General features: G+C 42.9%; 1 protein-coding gene across 5 annotated transcripts in view; it reads left to right on the forward strand.

Annotated features, from left to right (window-relative positions):
* The first annotated feature begins 2,200 nt into the window (after positions 1-2,200).
* The window catches only part of LOC124232966 (RNA-binding protein 47), a 147,514-nt gene continuing 127,769 nt past the window's right edge, over positions 2,201-21,945 (forward strand). For 2 of the 5 annotated variants that reach the window (XM_046649934.1, XM_046649941.1), the window contains exon 1: positions 3,249-3,750. The gene's annotated coding sequence lies outside the window, so the exon portion shown is untranslated. Of the gene's footprint in view, positions 2,328-2,373; positions 2,633-2,888; positions 3,137-3,248; positions 3,751-21,945 lie in introns of those variants that run through there. The other 3 variants (XM_046649936.1, XM_046649935.1, XM_046649938.1) reach the window with 3 other exon arrangements.

Genomic DNA, 21,945 nt, shown 5'->3' on the forward strand with positions numbered 1-21,945 from the left:
GCTGTGGAGTGAGTTTTTCCAGGTACAAAAGGAAATACCATTTCTTGATTATCTTCTACGTACCAGGAATCCTGATGAGATTTCACCTCTCATTTAATTCTAGAAATCCAGAGAGGCAGGTGTTATTATTTTGTAAGTGAAGAAACTGAAGCTCAGAGCAGTTAAGCGATTTGTCCAGCGTCACATAGCTAAGAAGTAAAATTGAGATTCAAACTCAAATCTGTAGGAAATCAATCCCCGTGCTGTTTGCATTCACTCCATCACATTGCCTCTTAGGCAGAAGGGAAAGAAGGAAGCAGAAGGCAAAAAGCAGGGCTCTGCAAAACAAAAATGCCCCAGGATAATGGGGTTTGCCTGAGAATAAAATAATAATAATAATAATAATGATAATGATAAACCGGCATCAAGGTTAACCACAAAGAAGAAATAATGAAAGTTCACATTTCTTTTGCCATAGCCTGCCACTTTAAAAATGTTTTAGTTTTGCCATATTCTGGGGGGTGGCGGGGGTAGTGTGAAGTAGTTAGGAACAAAAATTATGCCTGTTTAATTAGGTGGTGGTGGGCAAAACTGAGAAAGAAGCAGCAGAAGTGTCAGGCAACATTCGAGAGGAAGGAATTGACTCAGAGTTGCCATAAAGACTCACTTCCAGGGACCTATGCCTCCTCAAGGGCCATCTTCCCTGACTCCAGCTCCAGTTTACGTGGAATCACTGACCTCTACACTTTCAAACTCATTTTATTATTCCTGGTCATTATTCCCCAGGCTTTGGCCCAGGGCTTCCTATGGAAAAACCTGTTCTGAGGTGGAAAAATCTGTGAGCCTGAGAATGGCCCCTCTTGAATTCTCTAACTCAGAGGGTCCCTGACAGTAAGAGGCTCTTGAGGCCACAATCCAGATGCTTGTGGAAAAGAAAAGAAAAATTAAGGCGAATGTGGAACTGGAGTTTTGAAGTTGTCTTAAGGTTGCGGAGCCCCCATTCATGGCTGGCAGTGTCTACCCTCAGACAGAATGAGAGAACCAGATCCAAGGAGTACTACCACTGCCTGCTGTTTATAGTTCACCCTGACTTGTACTGACCACGAATGAATCTGAAACTCGGAAAATGTTTAATTGATCTTGGTTAAATCTTGCCCCATAGGGAAGATAAAAAAAACCAAAGGCATCTAAAATGTTTTAGAATTCTTTGCTGGTTTTAAGGAGTCATTTTTCCTAAAGGTGGCAAATGCTGCTTTTAGATTTAACTAGAATTGGGAACTAGTACTGGCCTCAGCACTCAGCGAAACCAGGAACTAATTGACCTCACTGTCTTCATCTGCAAAAGGGGGATAAAGGAGAATTGATTTGTCAGGTTCAGATAAGAGGAGGTGCGTGAAAGTGCTTGGTAAAGTTCAAAGGGCCCCATTAATATAAAGGGATTATGATTTCTTTAACAGGGAAGTTATGTGGAGGAAAAAAGGTGTCGACACTGATCACATTTTAGCCTCCAGTAATCATTTTCTAACGTTTATGAGAAGTTAGAAAATTATTTCCCCCTATTTCACACTGTTTTTCAAATGACAATGACTGCTATTTCTCCAGCATCAACTTCTACTGAATAGGTTAAGTAACTCTCCCAGGGTCAGTGCCTAGTCCAAATCAGAACGAAGCACGCACCCATGGCTGATGGCTGGGTCCTGGGTTTCCTTTCTATTAGTGAACTGCATGGAATGTGCAGGCCAATTTATCTCCATGTATCTTGTCAATCTTGCAACTTTTAAGTGAGATGGAAATCAGTTGTACATTCCTTTACGGGAACTTTATTTTCCATTATATTCAAGACTGTCCACCATGAATGTAAACTGTTTGCAAAAATCTCATCAGAATCTTCCAGAAACTGAGGCTGAGAAAGGTTTAAAAAATTTGCTCATGGGCTTACAGCTAGTGAGCGGCAGTGCAGGGTCTAGAGCCCCCTTCTAACTCTGATCACGCCCTCTGCACTTCAGAAAAAAGCCATAGCACAAATACAAGTAATAATAACAATGGCCGCTGATGCTGTGTGCCAGGCACGGTTCTAAGCTCTTCGTATTAACTCATTTAACCAGCCAAAAGTATTTCTGGACAAGTTCTTCGCTAAAGTAGCCCAATGAGAAACAGCACATTTTTTTCTCAGTTGAATGACACTGCAACCCGAAATCACAACTCCGTTTTAGGTTCCTGGTAGTGCCTGCTTCCTCTTCTAGTTTGTTTAGACACAGAATTCGATTTCTGCTGGCCGATTACGCGCCTGCAAACGGGCTTAGCGCTCTATTGAAATGCGTGAGGCTCCTTAACTCTTGTGTAAACAGGTAATGCGAAGGGGAGGGGCTCGGATTGCCGGTTTCTTGGGGATGGGATGGGGTGGGGGGTTAGAGCCGACTCCCCAGAGAGCAGGCAAGGTTAAGGGAGGGCTCGGCAGCTGTTTTTAAACGCAGTGTTTTTTGTTCCCTTTCTAGAAACCAGCTGTAACTCTAGGTCAGAGCGCATTAAAATGAGCCACTTCTGAAAGAGCAGCGCCCAGGCCCCAGGCCCTGCTGCGAAGGTCCCGGCAAAGGTCAGGGCTTCGTCCGCGTGACTGTTCCTTCTTGCGCTCGCCTGAGCCGTCATCTCTCAGGTAAGGACACTTTGGGAGGTCCCCCTTTCCATCAGGCCCGGCGCGGTGCTCGCTCTGATCCTACCTGGTTAAACGACTTCTTTAGTAGGGAGAAGACCGGGGGTGGGGTGGGACTGCTCGGCTCGTGATTCAGCGGCAGGTTCCTTATTCCTCAAACATGCTTCTGCTTGGTTTCTCTGAACGGCCCAAAGGGGGCCAGACGTCTGATGCGGACAGATGTCTTCAGGTGAAGCAGGTGCCACTTCTGGGGCCCTTTCTGGGTGTCTGAAATAGACGTGACTTTTTGAGCGGGGAGAGAAGTCTGACTGGTGAAGTCCCCAAGTCTCTGCCATCAAGGCAGTTTTTTTTTTTTTTTTTTTTTTAACCTTCAGCAAAGGTATCTGCGCTCCTAAAACAACAGGAATGTTGCGCTGGCCTTTAGCCAGCGGAGGCTCAGCGGGCTGGATAAAATTTCAGTGCAGATTTACGGGAAGTTGCCGGTGTTGGGAGTAAAAATCTGGTTTGGTGAGTTTAAGGGAAGGGAGTAGACGAGAGACAACCTTGCTACTGTGAGGCGAATGGCCTCGGCTGGGGGAGGGCAGCGGGCAGAGGGAGGAGGGCCCGGGGAAGAGCTCGGAGAGACTCAGAGCGCTCCCCGTGCGCAGTGCCGGACGCAGCTGGGCTCCCGGGGCCGCCAGTCTCCCCCGCGTGCGGGACGGGCGCCGCGCCGCCCGCGGACTCGCCGCGCTTTCAGCTTCTCGCTCCCGCCAAGGAATTTAGCCCCAGAGAGCTGCCTTCTGGTTATCGCTCCTGCTTCCCACTTTGGAATGCGCAGTTCGGGACAGTGAGAAGCCGGGGGCTCGGGGAGTTGTCCTCGCTGAGAGTTTCTCTCTGCAGGTTTCCAAGGTTAAGAAATTCTGACAAACTGGAATTCCCAGAGCCTGAGAGCTAAGTCTCAAACGATCTGTTGCTTTAAGCGGCGCGGTGGGGGAGTAGCTGGACACTCCTTATTTTGGTTTTACATTAAAAAGAGGGAGGCCGAGAAGATGTTGTAGGGTTCCTTCCTAGCTGTGTAAATTGCTACCGGGCTGTGAATGGTGTTAATTTCTGAAGTGGGCGACTCCAAATACATAACAAAGGTAAGGTGGCTTTTGGAAATCCTTCTCACTACTGTGCCTTAATCTTACGTTTAGGTCCCAATTTTGGAATTTTTTTCCTTTTTCTTCTTTCTTTAGCCCTTAGCTCCCACATTCTACCACCCTCCTTCCGACTCTGGTATATTTCGTGGGAAAGAAAGGGTTTATAAAAGGATTTTAAAAGCGTCAGCTTCTGGAAAAGCAGAAAATCATGTACAGTCAGCCCCCTCATGTTTCCTTTTCCATACCCGAAACAGATTTTTTTTTCACCCTTGAAAACACGTCATTGGGCCGTCCAGAGGCACAGGTGACTTTTTAGTCAGATTATTGAAGTGAGATTGGGAACATTCATGACAGGCATCTTATTAAGTGTTAAGGTGGGAGGGATGTATCTTTCTGTAGTAATTTACCTCCAAAGGTAACCCTGAGCGGAGGTTTAGTTGCTTAAAGTTAAAAATCCAATCTGCATAAAAGTATAGGACTGATGAGGAATTATGACAGTTGACGAATCACCAGTCACCCGATATTTAAGAAATCAGTTAAAATAAAGTGGAATTTTTCAAGTAAATGATTTATTTTTTAATTAGGTAGAAGTTCATTTACTCTTGGGTTGTGTCCCAAGGCGTGTGGGGATGTGGCTCCTTTCTTGAGGCTTAGAAGGATAGTGTCCTCAAGGTGTTTACTTCTAGGCCATTACTGATTTGAATGAAAAATCAAGCAATTTTTTCCTAGTGGCATTTTAATGGCTCACTCAGTTTAGCAGGAATGTAGATTAGAAATGTGTTCTTAAAAAAATTTTTTTTTAAAAAAACTGTTCTTTTAAAAACTTTTAATGCTGGAGTCACATGAATCTTTTAGGAGAGAGAAAGCGAAGAGTTGACAACACAACCGTGAAGACGTCGCCGCAGTTTTAAGCACTATTACAATTAGATCAGGAGCGTTTGAGAATTGCAGGTGCCAAATCTAAAAGGTCAAAGGTTGTCAGCGGCATAAAACACAGAACCCCTAGACAAACTGGAATACCCAATCAAGGCCATGAGATAGCATTTGTGGGAGTTGGTGTTGCTGTTAATTGAAACAATCATCTTTGTCCCGTTGATGATGTGACATCTTGGAGGGAAACAAAGCCAACCCAGGCCAAAAGGGAAACAGGAGGAGGAAAAGAAAGAAGTTTGGGTTTTTGTATCCTTTTTTATCTACCTTCCCCTTCTCCCTGTTCTGGTCCTCGTATCTTTGGCCTCTTTGACTCAATTACTGCATACTGGGAGATTGAGGGATCAGAAATTTCACAAGAGCCCAGCTTCATGATTAACTTTCAATATTTGTTAAGTGAAGAAATGAGCTGACAAAAACAAAGCAGCTAGCCTAACTCTGCCAAGCTTCTTTACTTGACGAGGCTACACCTAAATTCATCTGAAAAGAGACTTTTTTTACATATGCTGAAAATGAAGCAAATTTTGAAGATTTGCTGTCTTCCTCTTGGTTTTGAGCTTTCAGAAGCTTGTAGGTTTGAAAATTCGACATCATCACTTTATTCCAATCGCCATAGTTTTAATAGTCAACGTGTTTATTTTTGATTCCCCCACTGTGCTGCTCCAGACTATATTTTGAAAGGATTCTGCCTCAAACAGTTGGTGACACTGAGGATGAAGTAGACTCAGAAGGGAAGGAAACTATGTGTTTCTGGACACGTGTCCTGTATACTTGCTCTCACTAGTGTTTAAGACGACTCAGATTATTTTTTCCTCATGTGATAAGAACCTTCCGATTAGACTGTTCTCTTTGGTTTACTAGTAATGGAACCCGTTCTAGGTAATTTAAACAAAGATTACAAGGTTAAAATAGATGAAATTAGTTTCTTAGAAAATGAACTTATTTTTAAAATTCTACTCTTGATCTGAAGATTGAAAGTAAATCATGTCCTAAATGATTGAGCTTTGACTGCTGTAGGAAAATATTTGCCAATTTCAGACAGGTTTCCACCTCCGCTTTTCAAGACCCTTCTGATTTTTAAAGGATGGGCAGGGGAATGGATGTGGGGGTGCTGGTGTGTGGAGGGAGATCCCCTCAAAATTGGACTGAGTTTCCAGTGAAACTGTGATTAGGGTTTCTTAGAGGATGCATAATCCTAGAAAAAACTTACTCTGAAGAGGGTTTAAGTTTGGGATTCATAAGATTTAGAAAAAGGATATATTTTGCATGAATCTAGAGTTTGTGTGCCAAATGTTTATGAAGTTACAGTGAAGACGTAAATGCAGTTTAAAAAGTGGTTGTCAGAATGATTCCCAGTTAAAGGTTTTGTTGCAACATTTCAACTACTGGCCCGATTAAGAGATATGTTTTTCCTCTTGGGAGCAGTTTCAGTGTCTTATGATGACGTTGATTTTCTGGTTTAATCTGGTAAGATGTGTGTGTTAGTCAAAACCACCTGCTTAGAGTAATTGCTTCAAAGAACAACTGGAAAAAGATTTTCAATCACAGCAATGCAGAGATCACTTGGGTTCTGAGATAGGAGGCCTTTGAAACCTCCAGTGAAGAACTGTTGTAGAAATGATAGTAAGTAATTGTTCGTCATCCCAAGTTGTTGGAAACATGTAATGCTGGAGGGATTTAGGGGGAAATGGCACCCTGCCACCTTTTGTGTGTGGTCCTGAATCATCTTGTCAGTAAAACAATCCTGAGATGGTGTGAGCTTGATTTCTGATTGTTTCTGCTTCTCTTGTCGTGGTTGCTTCCCCTTCCATTCTGTCAGCATCTGTCTGGGGGAGAGGAGTCAAAGACCCCTTGAAGTCAATGCACCCTCTCTGTTCGGAACCTCTTATATTTTACCCTGAAAAAGACATGAGGGAGGAGTTGTCCAGTGAAAGTAGAAGGGAAGAGAGTGTCTGGAGGAATAAATGGAATAAGTGGCCAAGAAACAGGTGCGTTCCAGACACCATTAGTAGTATGGAGTTTACCAGAAAGCTCACACGGGAGATTGTCAGTGCCATCAAACTGTGGCAGGTGAACTGGCAACTGTAAGAATTTGAAGCTTGTCGCCCCTTTTGTAATTACAGTGCTCCCAGGGCTCTGCAATAGATGGCTAATTTGAATGAATTTAAGCTATTTCTTAGTACAAGCAAAAGTAATCTGATTACAAGAGGCACAAACCCTTCAACTACACTCCCACTGCGCCTTGCCTTGCCTTTCTGCCGTGGTTTAGGACACCTGAAACAAAATCACAGCTCCGCTTATGTAACTTGCATATATAACATGAGCATTCTTTTGTTGTCAATATTCAATTTTTGTCATCAGAGGAACTTAGTTTATGCAAAAATGATTTGTGGGTATGTTTAGATGTATATAGTTCATATGTTTATAAGATACACAACGTAAGTAAACTGATACTATAATAGAAATGATTGAGTGTAGTTTATAGTTGCTTTTTTGGTAAATCTTATCTGGTTTTAATAGTGGGGTCATTTTAGAAATCAGAAGTACAATCTCTACCTTTCTGAAGGCCATTTAAGAGAGATGACATCAGAAGACAGAGTGCTGGTGTAACCCGGAAAGCCCTTTGTGATTCTGGGAAAATATTAATCCTTTGGCCTCAGCAGATTCCTGCTTCTGCAGAAGTGTATACTTTATTTGTAAATTACAGCCAGTCACATTAATCAAGAAAACAATATCTGGTCTCCTCTGATCTTTGGGGATACTGTAGGTTTGCGGCTCTTGGGAACATGGCGGCCCAGTGCCAAGACCGTGGTCAGTGCCGGTGGGTGGGTGTTGAATGCAAGCGGAGTTGCTGAAAGCTTTAGCCTCCTGATTCTGCTTTGCTTTGGCTAATAGTCAATTTTGCTCATGTTCTTTGAGTTTCCACCAACTGGGGAGAAAGAGAACCTGATCCCAGAAGCTATGGATAATCCACATATGGGTGAGCAAGAGTTAAATATACAGTACGTACCAGTGGGCAGTGGATGGGTGTACAGTGAATGCAGGGCATTATGTAACTGAAACAGGAACAGGACGCCTCCACCTGATCAAGGAAACGCCAACTTGTGAAAATTATAATAGAAAGTGTTTACCTTTGAGAGCCCTGAGACCCGGCTCAATCATTTTTGTAAAACCTTTTACATGTCAAAAGAAAAAAATAAGTACTTAATCAAATGAAGAGGATTTTCTCAGGTGGATATTGTCTAGATCAGTTTGATTGCCATTCTGAAAATGTATATTTGGGCCTTTTGAGCTCAGGTAAAATAGTCAAGATTCTAAAAGTAGGAATGCTCGTCCACGATGATAATAACACTGTGACTTTTGAAAAGATGGCTTAAATAATATTTCTTTTTGTTTGTTGTCATTTATTTAAAAAAATAATAACATGGTTCTCGGTACACCAAGCCCTTGCCAAGATTAGGCCCATCTCCTCAGTAGCTTTCTCAAGACAAAGTTGCCTTTGTGTTCCCACAACTGGGAGGGTTTGGTGACACAGGAAACTCAATGGGGCACTGCAGCTTATTATGAACAGAAAATTCAATGGCCTGATGTTTTTGTTGTGGTTTTGTTTTTTTTTTTTTTAATTTTCCCAGCTAATTTCTGTGATATAGTTCTCCACGCAGAAGAAGGTGGTGGTTGTGGATTACCTTGGACTTTAATGAGATCATAAAAGGCAAAAGCTGCCGCCTGCTGACGCAGAGGGGAGCGCAGCTCTGTGGGCTAGTTTGTTCTCAGGGTAATCGGCAAAATGTGGTCACGTGTGAAGAGAAAGAAAACGGGGTTAGCCAGAGTGAAAATGACAATTTGGGGGAAAGGGATGACTTCCTGCAAACTCCATGGCAGAGTGGCTAAGAGCATAGACTGCCTTGGTTCAGATCCTGGCTCTGCCACTTATGAGCTGTGGGACTTCAGGCAGGTTACCTAATCTCTCTGTGTCTCAGTTTCCTCAACTGTAAAATGCCTACTTTACAGGGTTGTTATAAGGATTAAATAAATTAATCTATTGTAAGGAGGAGTTTAAAACAGTGCTTGGCATGTAGTCAGTAAGGTATGATCCATAGTCCTCATGAAATGTGGACTGTGTGTTTGGAGGCGTTTCTGTGTTTGAATTCTTGTCCCCTTACCCTTGTCCATCTGAGAGTTTTCTTTGGTGACCTCTTCTGCTGGTTGGAATCCAGGCTTCTCTTCCTAACATCACTCCTTGGCTTTGACCAGATGGCCATTGCCATTGTAGGTGGGCAATGTTTTGCTAAGTTTCTTTTGGTTTTAGTATCTTAGTTGTATAGGGAAATGATTACTTAGAATCACCAAGGTATTGGTGCTGGCCCAGTGGCGCAGCAGTTAAGTTCGCACGTTCCGATTTGGCGGCCCAGAGTTCGCAGGTTCAGATCACGAGTGTGGACATGGCACTGCTTGGCAAGCCATGCTGTGGTGGGCGTCCCACACAGAAAGTGGAGGAAGGTGGGCATGGATGTTAGCTCAGGGCCAGTCTTCCTCAGCAAACAGAGGAGGATTGGCAGCAGATGTTAGCTCAGGGCTAATCTTCCTCAAAAAAAGAGAAAAAGAATCACCAAGGTACATTTTTTCTTTTCCTCTCACTAAGCTATAAGGGGTTGATTACAGACACAAGGAATGATGCTGTTAGATCTGTCCAGTGAGAGACTGCCAAGTGTCCTGCCGAAAATGGAGTGTAGATTCTGGAAATGGATAATGCAAAGTAGAAATTTTCTGTGTAAAAGAACTTAATATGTGAGACTTAAGTAGTTCCTGTTATGACTTTTACTGGTTAGTACTAACCAGTGTGATTATAATATATGATATGGGACTTTCTCAGAACTGCCACAGTGCCTTATCTGTGCACTTCTGGAATTTTGTATCACTCCTTGCTTTTATGCATGCACTATTCTCCATATCAAACAAAAATTAAGTTTCTTGGAGACAGGATTTGTGTCTGAAGAATATTTTGCATCCTTCAATCTTCCTAGTTTATAGTGAGTGCTCACTAAATTAAGAATTTCTTTGGCCAAATACTTTACCATTATACACACATAATGGCATTTTTGCATTCCCTTCTTCATATACTTTCTATACACCATATTTATTTGGATGACTTCTATGTCTTCCACAAGTATTTTACAAAAAAATTGTTGGGTAGAGGAAATACAGTGGAGCTGTAGTGAACTCAGGCAGGAATGAACCAGAACGGAAGCCCCCTCCACAGCCAGGCCTCTGAAAGCGTGGCCAGATGGGGAGGCCAGGAGGAGGGAGGGGGCAAATTGTGACAGTGCTTAGGTGCCCATCACATTGTTTAAAAGTTTATACCTCTTTTTCTGCTCTTTAACGTTCTTGAAAGGGCACAGACTTATTAATAGGTAGCTGTGAGAAGGAGGAAAAATGCATTTTCTCAAAATTAGAAGGAATTTATTAGACAGTTGTTAGGAAAACGTGCATTTTCTCAAAATTAGGGAGAGTGAACGAAGACATCCAAGAAAGGAAGGGCAGTCTCAGGTGAATATGCAGATCTGTGAGGCACAATGGATTTTTTTTTTTTTTTTACGGGCTAACGGTGTACTCTCGGCCAAGCAAGAGAAATGAGGTAGGGGGGCAGGTGGCTGGAGAAGCATTGGGAGAATTGCGTCCAGTGAAACCCTTTTTGCAGAGTGAAGGGACTCTGCTAAGGAGTTAGCTCTTCCCAGTTGGTGCAAACAGTAGTTTGGCCCGGGGACCTCCTTTGCTCTCTGCTCCACTTTGTGAGTTCCAGGATCCACCACAAGGTATATGTGGATTTGCCAGTGAGCAAACAGAAACTTCCCGTGAGCCCTGGAATTTGTGCCTTTCATCTGCAGTTGCTCCATATTCGTAGATGATCACTCCTAGCAGCTGGAACGGAACCTGGGAAGGCAGAGTCTTGGAATAGTCTCCCAGCAGCCTTCCCAGAGCGGCACCCAGGAGTCATTCTCCCTGTGGGAACTGTAGGAGGAACACAGACCCTGAAATGAAATGGTAACACCCATGTTCTCGCACATCCTGGTAATGTTTGAAGGGTCTTGCCCTTTCCCCATAGGCTAGAGCTAGTCAATGAACTAGTCAGTGAAACTGCAGAATCTGCCTTATCTGTTCTCCCTGCTTCCACCTTTGCCCTTGCTTCATATACTTTCTTCTTGACACAATATCCAGAGCAACTCTTTTTTTTTTTCTTTTGGTGAGGAAGATTGGCCCTGAGCTAGCATCTGTGCCAGTCTTCCTCTATTTTGTATGTGGGATGCCACCATCGCGCATGGCCTGATGAGAGGTGTTTAGGTCTGCACCTGGGATCCGAACCCACAAACCCTGGGCCACCAAAATGGAGCAAGTGAACTTAACCACTATGCCACCTGGCCAGCCCCAAGAGCAACTCTTTTAAAACAGAAGTCAGATCCTGTCAGTCCCCTGCTGAAAACTTTCCAGCACCTCTCCATCTCACCCAAAAGCCAACGAGGCACTAAATTTCTATTCCCACTATCTCTTTAATCTCACCTCCTATCACTCACTCCATTTTACTTTCTTTGCTTTAGCCACAGTTTCATACCTCAGGCCTTTGCACTGGCTGCTCCCACTCCATGAACCATCTTCTCCAAATATCTGTATGGCTCACTTTTTCACCTCCTTCAAGTCTTTGCTCTTCCTCCCGTTTTCTAAACAGCAATTTCGCCTTCCTGCTGGCACTCTCTATCTCCCTCCATTGCTCTGTTTTTTATATAGTACTTATCACTTTTTAGCATGTTATATAACTGTGTGGCTCACTGTGTATCTCCTCCCCACTAGAATGTCTGCTTCCTCTATTGATGTATCCCAAGCACCCTACAGCAGAGCAGAGTCTGCCAGAGAATAGGTACTCAAAAAAATATTTGTTGAGTGAATGAATAAGTCACACTGGCTTTTATACACCCCAAGTATGACTGAAAGTGTAGTACAACTTGTGTGTTCTACTCAAAATACAGTCATGAACGTATCTGTCTGAGTGAGGGTGGGTTTTTCTCCTGGGCCTCTCCTCTTACGCCGCCATGTTTCCTCTGGCTTCTTTATTTTCTCTGCGCTCCGTGGAGGCGGATGACTAAGTAACGAGCAAGGCAGGGCTTTGTGGTATGGCGCAATCATTGCAGCCCTTCTGTTTCCAAATCAAAGCCTCTTCTTTGGCAATCTTTTTGTGATTTCCATCTAGTCCTTGCAGCCCTCTGCTTTGAACCAGTCTTGTGAATTGCATGCCCTACAGATAATTATACTTGGCTAACTCATGTTGCTATATTGTTTATCACTTTTTCTATTGTCATTTAATTATAATTAATGATTCTTCTCAAAGTAACTGTCAGGACAGGTTTTCGTTTTTTTTTTTTTAACTATCTCTGTTGACCTTTGAGATTTTGCCAAATGCCATCTGCTGCTGCTCCAGGATTCCGTCTAGATTTTTCTCGATGGCAGAGCCCCATTAGGTATTTTGCCTTGACCTGGCATGAAATGAGTGCTAGTGTCATTGTCTGAGTGTTTCATATTTCCTCGGAACCTTTGGGCAAAACCTTGGTCTTTTACCGAGAGCCACAACAGCTCTCTGGTTGTCATACCCATTTGCTAGCCTTGGCCTCATTCTCTACCTTTGCACGATTACCTTGGTTTGGCAAAATGGCTTTCCTTGGTCCTTGGAGGTACAGCTCCCTCTATGAATCCTCCTGTTTCTTTTAGATCCATCACTGGACACTGGAAAGGGCTTCCCCACTGGTTGGTAGAATCCTGAGGCTGCTAGGCTTGGGAACCCTAGAAGTGGTCTTGAAAGTGAGTATACACTCCAGGAAGGTGCTTGGAAGTAAAAACAAAAACAAAAACCAACAATAGTGTATAAATTCTGCTGAAGGTACATGGAAATCCTGGATTTAGTCATTTTTGACTCTTGTTCGTCATGGTTTGTGGCTAATTTAGAATTGTTTGGGTTTTTCTCACTTCTAAGTTGATTTGGAAGCTATTATCATAATTGATAGTAAATTGATTTAGAAGCTCTCACCCCAGTTGATAGCAACTGGACAATGTGTTGAGGAATTAGAAAAAACCAAAATAGACCTAATAAACAGCTAATATTTGTAGTTCTTTCTGCAAATCATTTTATTACTTACCATATGTACTGAATGGGACATTAAAAGTGAATAGCGTATAAATGTTAAATTAGGTCTGTCTTTAACAATATACTGTGTGAAGGAGCTGGTGGTAATTATTTATGAGTTAGAAAAATTTATCAAAATACAGACCTAGTAAATAGGTACACTTGAAAAAAAAAGAGATGAATATGAATTGAACTGGTTTAAACCAGACATTGGAAAAACCTATTTTTCTTATGTAGACACAGACTCAACTGTTATTTATTTAGCAGCTGCTATGTGCCAGACACTGGGTACTAGGTATTTAGTGGAGAAAGTTCTTTGCCCTCGTGGGACTTCCTTTGGGGGTGGAGATGGGGTTCAGTACTCTGAAGGAACTAATGGGTACGAGACAATAGGAGGTGGACTCTTAGCTACAGTGGTCTGAGAAGGCTCTTCCAGTGAGGTGATGCTGAAGGCGTCTGATGGACAGGAAGATCTTTGCTAGATGGAGTAGCATTTGTGAGGGTCCGAAGGCTGGAAAAAGCTTGGCTTGTTGAGGGGCATAAAGAAGGCTGATGCTGTTGCAGCATTGGGAGCTAGGAGCAGAGGGGCACGAGGGAGGGTTGTGGGGGTTACTGAGACCTCAGTATGTAGGCCCTTCAAGACCGTGGAAAAGAGTTTGCATTTTGTGACTGCTGAGCCCAATGGAAAGCCGCTAAAGAGGATTGACTTGTTAAAAGATGACTAACGACTGGTCAAAGATTGGATTGGAGGGCACTGTCACAGCACCAAAGTGAGAAGATTATAGTTCCTTTTTAAGGCTTGCTGTGGAGGTGGAGGGAAGCTGGTCACCTACGTGGGATTTCTTCTGTGCTTCCTCCTGCCTTTTTTACAGTCTCAGTTCAACCCTGGCGGGTGTCACCAATGGCTGGTGATGGCCTGGATGTAGGGGTGAGGGGAGGAATGAGGATTCTAGCTTGAGTTACTGGGTGCAGTGAGGGAGACTGAAGGAGAAGAGGTATGAGGAGGGGGGCAGTGGGAATCAAAAGTTGAGTTTGGGGGCTGGCCCCGTGGCATAGCGGTTAAGGTTAAGTTTGGTGTGCTCCGCTTTGGTGGCCCAGATTCACAGGTTCGGATCCTGGGCACAGACCTACGCCACTGTCAGCCATGCTGTGGTGGTGACCCACGTCCAAAACAGAGGAAGATTGGCATGGATGTTAGCTCAGGGTTAGTCTTCCTCAAGCTAAAAAGGAGGAAGATTGGCAACAGATGTTAGCTCAGGGCGAGTCTTCCTCAGCAAAAAAAAAACCTGTTGAGTCTGGGTCATGTTCACTGAGATGCCTGTTAAACATCCCAAGGAGATGTTGAAACCTCCAGCAAGAGTGGGAACCACCTCTTCTAGGCAACTATCTTGCATTTCAGTATTTCTTTCTTTCTCACTATGTCCAGATTTGCAAATATAGATAAGGTTTGGGGACTTTTTTGTATCGCAAATGTAAAAATAGTATTCTAACACTAACTGAGCATCTACTGTGTATAGGAAACTGAAGGGGGGTGGGTTAGGGTGCATTAACATTAAAAAAATGTTTTTTTTTTTTTTAGATTGGCACCTGAGCTAACAACTGTTGCCAATCTTTTTTTTCCCCCTTCTTCTCCCCAAAGCCCTCCAGCACATAGTTGTGTATTCCAATTGTGAGTGCCTCTGATTGTGCTATGTGGGACGCCACCTCAGCGTGGCCTGATGAGTGATGCCATGTCCGCGCCCAGGATCCGAATGGGTGAAACCCTGGGCTGCCAAAGTGGAGCATGCGAACTCAACCACTCAGCCACAGGGCCGGCCCCTACAAATTCCTAAGTATAGTTTCAGCCATCAAGAATCTTCTAATTCAAATTAATCTTATATATTTAATATTTCAATATTAAATGCTTGATATTTGCATTATGTGTTAACATTTATATGCTATTATAAGTATTATAGTATATGCTAAGATAATTAAATATATTTAATATAGAATATATATTTAATGTATATTAAATAACATATGTTTAATATTGAAAACTAAGTATAAATCATGCACGAACAAAAATTCACCCCACATTACAAAAGATAAAAAAATATTGCATTGAGTGATGAAGCATAGTAGATTTCCTTGTGATTTACGACTGTGTAGGGCATGCAAATTCATGCTGTAAATAGTGACACATAAAAATGGATTCACTTAGAATGTATATTTCTCGTGTCTTCCTTACCTAACTTCACGCGGGCTTGCTGCACGTCTGCGTGTTATGTGTGTGGAAACTGGAAGCCAATACAAACACACTTTAAACTCCATTGCGAAAGGCTGAGTTGTATCTCTAGCAGACCCATTTTTTGAGCAACTAGAGTAAGCACTGGCGTGTGATGGTAGATGAGGCACAAGGCTCTTGGAGCTTAGAGGAGTGAAAGCTTTGTCTGTTCATTTTTGGTACCGCCACTGCAAGCCTGCCTCCTCCACCACTGGTTATTCTAAAAAAAAAAATGATTGAGCATATATTTCCAGTTTCTTAGGAATAAAATGTTATATTTTGGTCTGAAGCAATGGGAAACTTCAGTCCAAAAAAGTAATGGTTTAAAAATCAGAAACCATTAGGAGTGGGTGGAGGTAGAAGAGGTTACTATGGATAATGTTTTGTAATCATGCCTATGGAAACTGTCAACGGCTGCAGCTTTTCATTCTGGTATGTCAACACCAGAGGAGCCCTCGAGGTGTAATCACGTTTATTATTGCTTAATTGGACCAAATGGTGTGGTTTTTGGTTTTGCATAAGATGGGTCAGTTTTCAAAAGGATATGTAGTGCTTGAAGATTTCACATTTATTTAAATTCTGTTTGGTTTTTTGTATGTGAGGAAGATTGGCCCTGAGCTAACATCTGTGCCAGTCGGCCTCTGTTTTGTATGTAGGATGCAGCCACAGCATGGCTTGATGAGCAGTGTGTAGGTCTGCGCCTGAGACCTGAACCTGTGAGCCCTGGGCTGCCAAAGTGGAATGTGTGAACTTAACCACTACGCCACTGGGCCAGCCCCTAAATTCTGTTTTTAAGAGGACAGATACTTTGGTGAGGAGCTGCTATAATGCGTACCAGAGATCACACAGAGAAAGGAGGAGGTTTGTGTCTGAGGAATCGCTGAACAGCTATCTGTAACTAAATATTTGAAGTTGAAAGTTAAAAATAGAAAATAATAATGGCTAACAAGGAGCTGACATTGAATGAGCACCTACTGTATGCTAGGCATGACCTTATTTAATCAACAAAACCGCCCCTAAGAAGTCAGTCCTACTATTTATTACTCTTGATTGTAGACGTGAAATGAGGCACTGACAGGTCAAGCAGCTTGCCCAGGGTAAACAGTAGTCAGGATTTGGACTCTCATAAGGCTTCCCAAATGAGGTCAGGTTTGGGAAAATCCCTGGACTGGGAACTAGTCTTCTTACCAGGATCTGCCACCGGTTTATAAGGCCTCAGACAAGTGACCTCGGACATGGCCTTTCACCTTACTGGCTTTTAATTTCCTTACCTTTAAAGTTGGGTAGGGGGCCGGCTCCGTGGCCAAGTGGTTAAGTTCGCACGCTCCGCTGGGGCGGCCCAGGGTTCGGATCCTGGGCGCGGACATGGCACCGCTCATCAGGCCACGTTGAGGTGGCGTCCCACATCCCACAACTAGAAGAACCTGCAACTAAGATATACAACTATGTACAGGGGGTGGTTTGGGGAGATAAAGCAGAAAAAAAAAAAAAAAGATTGACAACAGTTGTTAGCCCAGGTGTCAATCTTAAGGAAAAAAAAAATAAAATAAATAAAATTGGGTAGAAGGGAGGGGACTTTTCTGACAGGAGTTATGTTTCGCAGTGCTGTAAATTTCTCCGAGTCTTTCTGCTTTCATGGTTCAAATCTGTAAAAGGTTGCTTTTCATAGGCTGTCTACAGGGAAGATCAGGGTGGTGGGAGTAAACCGGGTGACGGGGAGGGAGTGGATGAGAAGGACAGTCATCCTGGCATTAAGTCACAGGAAGGAAACTGCTATGTTAGATGGCTTGTCCAGATCTTACAAAGTTCTTACAGACTTGATTCCTGATTCCTGAATCCCGTTTGAGATAGTGACTACTGCTGGCATATAGGGTGGTTCTAGACCAGTGCTCTAGACCAGTGGTTCTCCACTGATTGAGATTGTCCTCCAGGGGACATTTGTCAATGTCTGGAGACATTATTGGTTGTCACAGTCTGGGAGACGTGAGCTGCTACTGGCATCTGTGGACAGAGGCCAGGGATGCTACCAAACCTCCTGCAATGCACAGGATAGCCCCACACAGCAAAGAATTATCTGGCTCCACATGTGAAATAGTGCCAAGATTGGGAAACCCCATTCTAGAAGAGTCTTTGCTCTCCATATCCACTACAGTCCTGTACAACTTGAACAAATAGTGTTGCTTACTTTAGTTTTTTTTTTTAATAAAAATGCACATTTATTTTAGCTTTCTTTTTCTGCATTATTGTAAGGAATCATGAACTAATTTTTTTGTGTGTGAGGAAGATTGGCCCTGAGCTAACATCTGTTGCCAATCTTCCTCTTTTTGCTGAAGGAAGATCATCCCTGAGCTAACATCTGTGCCAGTCTTCCTCTATTTTGTATGTGGGACACTGCCACAGCATGGCTTGATGAGCAGTGCGTAGGTCCACACCCGGGATCTGAACCTGAGAACTCTGAGCCACTGAAGCGGAGTGTGCAAACTTAATGACTATGCCACCAGGCCAGCCCCTCCTTTAGTTGTTAACACTCATCTCTTTTCTGAAGATTCAGGGTCCAAGAAGGAATTTGGGGGAGAAGGCCAGTGACAGAGTTGAACCATTCTTAGGATGTAAGTGTTTACCAACAGTCTGCTAGAAAAGTCCTCAGTTAAGAGTTTCTTTTTCCCTTTGCTGCAGATTCAATATTGCTTAACCTCAGTCACTTCACTCCTTCCTTCTCAGGTTCTGAGAATTTTTCCTTGGGTGTTACTGATGTCACTAAAGTACTCCCAGAATTTTGTTAGACTCTTTGTTTTTTCTTTGAGAGGTTTCTTGGTATTTATAAATTTCTTGGTAGAGCTAGGCTTTGAGAAAGTTTCTTAGTAGAATATTTTCAGACCTAACGATGCCTTCAGTTTGAAGCTTTAGGTTAAGTAGAATGAAGGTGTCCTAAGCTTCATTAAGTCTGTATTTTGAATTCATTTAAAATGAAGAATCCTTGTACAATGCTTTAAACTGCATGGAGAGAGATCTCTATTAAGTAAATGCGTGCTGGTATACAGATACATTGTCAACAGCTTTGGAAAAACAACAAACATTAGAGGATGAGGATGGCTAGAAATGAACTCCATGTACCCGGCTGACATTTTCCTTTGAAGAAACATTGTGGTCAATATTTGATGTCCTGTAGATTTGGGGGAAAAAGATAAATGCATTTAGGTGTGCAATTCCTGGCTGAGGGAAGCTTAGTTTACCCAGTTTCCAGAAGAAATGAATTACAATCAAAGAAAATGTTTTGTGTTACGCCAGGTCAGATCATTTAAGGTCACAAAAGCTCTACAGATGCCTGGTTAGATCAGGGCATTTGTTGCTGTCTCCAGCAAGCTTCGTGGGATATGTTTTGGACATCGTAATTCGTGGAATTTCTGGTGACACTCTTTGAATGTCAGTTAAATACGGATCCTAGATGCTATTCTCTCTCCACACTCACACATATGGATCCATGATCAGTGAATTCATTCAAATTCCAGGGAACTTATCTCCGTTTTCCTCCCTTCTACCTTTAGGAGCAACTGGTTCTACAGTTTACTACCTGTTGTTAAAGAAATGCTTACTTTTTGTCCCTCTCAAGCTATCAGGCTTCTGAAAGTAGCTAACTTAACTGCATCCTGACTTTCTTGACCCTTCACGTTTTTGATGTTTGAGTCCTATTCCATCTCAGTCTTCATCCTTCTGCTTTGAAGAAGCATAAGTCTTGTATTGAAAGCCAACACTTAATGCACGATTATTTTAGTTGCTCCCCTCATGATATTGGATATAGATAGATATATCTCATCCATGATATCTTTGATGTGATGGACAAATTGTACCAATCAATGTAAGATGCCCTATGGTTTTGCCCATGTCTTGAATAATGCTTTCAAGTTTGCTTCCAAAACTCTTCTTGAAGATTCTGTGTGTCTTGTTGGCCTTCTTGGTAGTAGTAACTCTAGCCATTTGTTCGTTGAGTGGATACAGTTGTTTTATCAGGCATTAGAGATACACAATGGATAAGAAATATTATGAGTTCTTAAGGAGTTCAGAGACGAGGTAAGACATGTAAGCAAAAAAAATGCTTTTATTTATTTATTCATCCATTGAGTCACTGAAAATCCTTAATTTTCTGCCTACATTTGTTTTCTAGAAATAAGAAAAGGTCTGTTCTAAAGGAACTTATGGTCTAGTCCAGACAGACTGACACATTAGAAATGAGTGCTATGGAATATTCTAGATGCTATTAGGAATCAGTAGCATGTTTAACCAGATGAAGCTTAGCAGGGGAAGGGGGGATGTTTAGGGAGCTCCTCATAAAGATAAGACCTTTAATGTACTTAACGTTTACATAGCACCAGTTAAGTGCCCCGTCCTGTTCTAAGCACTTTACAACGATTAACTCATTTAACCCCCATAAAAACACTATGAGGTGCATATAATATTATCCCCATTTTACAGAGGAGAAGACTGAGGTACCGAGAGGTTAAGTAACTTGCCTAGGGCTACATAGCTAGTAAGGGCAGAGCCGGAGTTTGAACCCAGGCAGTTTGGCTCCACAGTTAGAGGTGATTCTTGAATGAGTCTCGAAAAAGACTTGCATATGTGAGAAACAGGTAGATGCCAGTTAGGGAGCAATCCCTGAGTTCAGAGAGATGAGGCTGAAGAGGCAGGAAGAAACCAGATCTTGAGGACCTTATCTCGTGGGCAAAGCATGTACTTTATAGAGGTAAAGAAAAATGGAAACAAAAAGGGCAAAAATCACCCAGGTTCCTCCTCCTTAAAGAACCGCATTAGCTTTTTTATACCCTTCCCTTAAGCTCTTTGTAATGTGCTTGTATTTGCATAGCGATCCTTGAGCCATACTGCAATTCTGTAAACAACTGGCCCTCACTTTAGCTTACTTAATCCTCGCACCATCCCTGAGATATTTGTAGTCCCCATTTGACAGAGGGGGACGCTGAGGCTCTGGGGGGAAATGTGCTGAATTCACACGGAACCCCAAATTTAACCCTGATGTTCTAAATTGAAGTTCTGGTCTCTTTCTATGTTACACCTGCCTCCCTAGCAAAGGTGGATACAAGAGGAGGTACGGAAATGTGTCCACACATTGCAGAGAGCTCACATGTTTCACGTCACCTTGGTTTTCCAGATCAGCGATGACAATGGGATTAGCTGGCTGACTCTAAGGAATGCACATAGGAGGCACTCCACTTCATTCGATGGCGCCGTGTTTGTGGGATTTCTGCTACTTAGATTTGCTTCGTAGCATGTGCTCACCCAGAGTGTGGCTTCCATGCCAGGATCTTAGGCTCCTACTTGCCTTGCTAACAACAGCTTTGATAGGACAGTGATTCTGAGAGCAGAGAGTGCTCCAACAATCTCTACATTCAGGATTTGCATGTTTGCCCGGCACAAACAAGCCTAGTTGACAGGAGAGAGAAAGAAATCCAAGTCTAAGCTTGTTGCAATCTCAATGGCAAAAGAAAGGGCTTTTTATGCTGTTTTGTACATAGTCTTAATACTCAACAGGGGTTGGGCCCCCGTGCAGGAGCGTGAGATCTTTTGCTACTGGGTTGGTACTTTAGAGCCTGCGCACTTGAGGGAATCAATTACTCTCCAGGCCTGCTCTTCCCTCAGTGGTAATGTTCTGCTTATTATATGGACAGGCATTTACTGGCACAACTACTGGGTACTGGTCACTGCTAAGTTGTGGAGAGTTTTATGAGCGGGACACTCTTCCCGCCCTCAAGCTGCTCACACCTCAGTGGGGACCACTGACCTGTGCTCAACTTACTGTCATAGAACAGTATAGTGTGTGGTCTGAACAGGGCACCCAGAGGAGGGGGCGGTCAGGGAAGATATGGGTTCTTTTGGCTGGACGTTTTGTCTATTTGTTTTTTTGGAGGTATAATTCACATATCATAAATTTCACCCCTTTAAAGTATAAAATTCAGGGGCTTGCCCCGTGGCCGAGTGGTTAAGTTCGCGCGCTGCACTGCAGGCGGCCCAGTGTTTCGTTGGTTCAAATCCTGGGCGCGTTCATGGCACTGCTCATCAAACCACGCTGAGGCAGCGTCCCACATGCCACAACTAAAAGGACCCACAACAAAGAATATACAACTATGCACTGGGGGGCTTTGGGGAGAAAAAGGAAAAAAAATAAAATCTTTAAAGTATAAAATTCATTGGTTTTAGTGCATTCACAAGGTTGTGCAACCATGACCACTATCTAATTCCAGAAAATTTTCATTACCCGAAAAAGAACCCCTGTGCCTGTTGAGCACTCACTCTTCATTTCCCTTCCCCTCACCCCCTGGCAACCACTAGCCTACTTTCTGTCTCTGTGGGTTTGCCAGTTTCATACGGACAGAATGATATATTATATTTGTGGCCTTTTGTGTCTAGCTTGTTTCACTCAGCATGATGTTTTCGAGGTTCACCCATGCTGTGGCAAGTATCAGAACCTCATTCCTTTTTATGGCTGAATAATATTTCATTGTATGGATATACTACATTTTGTTTATCCATTCATCAGTTGATGGACATTTGGTTTCAGCTGGATTTTGAATAAATAGATTTGCAAGGCATAGAAGGGAGGGTGTGTTTTAGGGCCGATAAAACTCATTACTTTAATTAATACATATATGGAACACAGTACCTACTGAGTGCCAGGCACATTTCAAGCTCTTTACAAATATTAACTTTCTGCATCTTCATTGCAACCTTATGAGGTGACATATAAGGCACAGAGAGGTAAAGCAATTTTCCCAGGTTGCCAGCCAGTGAGTGGAGAGCTGGGGTCCAAATCCAGTCATTCTGGCTC

The sequence above is a fragment of the Equus quagga genome, unplaced genomic scaffold (genome assembly GCF_021613505.1).
Source record: "Equus quagga isolate Etosha38 unplaced genomic scaffold, UCLA_HA_Equagga_1.0 146_RagTag, whole genome shotgun sequence".
NCBI lineage: Eukaryota > Metazoa > Chordata > Mammalia > Perissodactyla > Equidae > Equus > Equus quagga.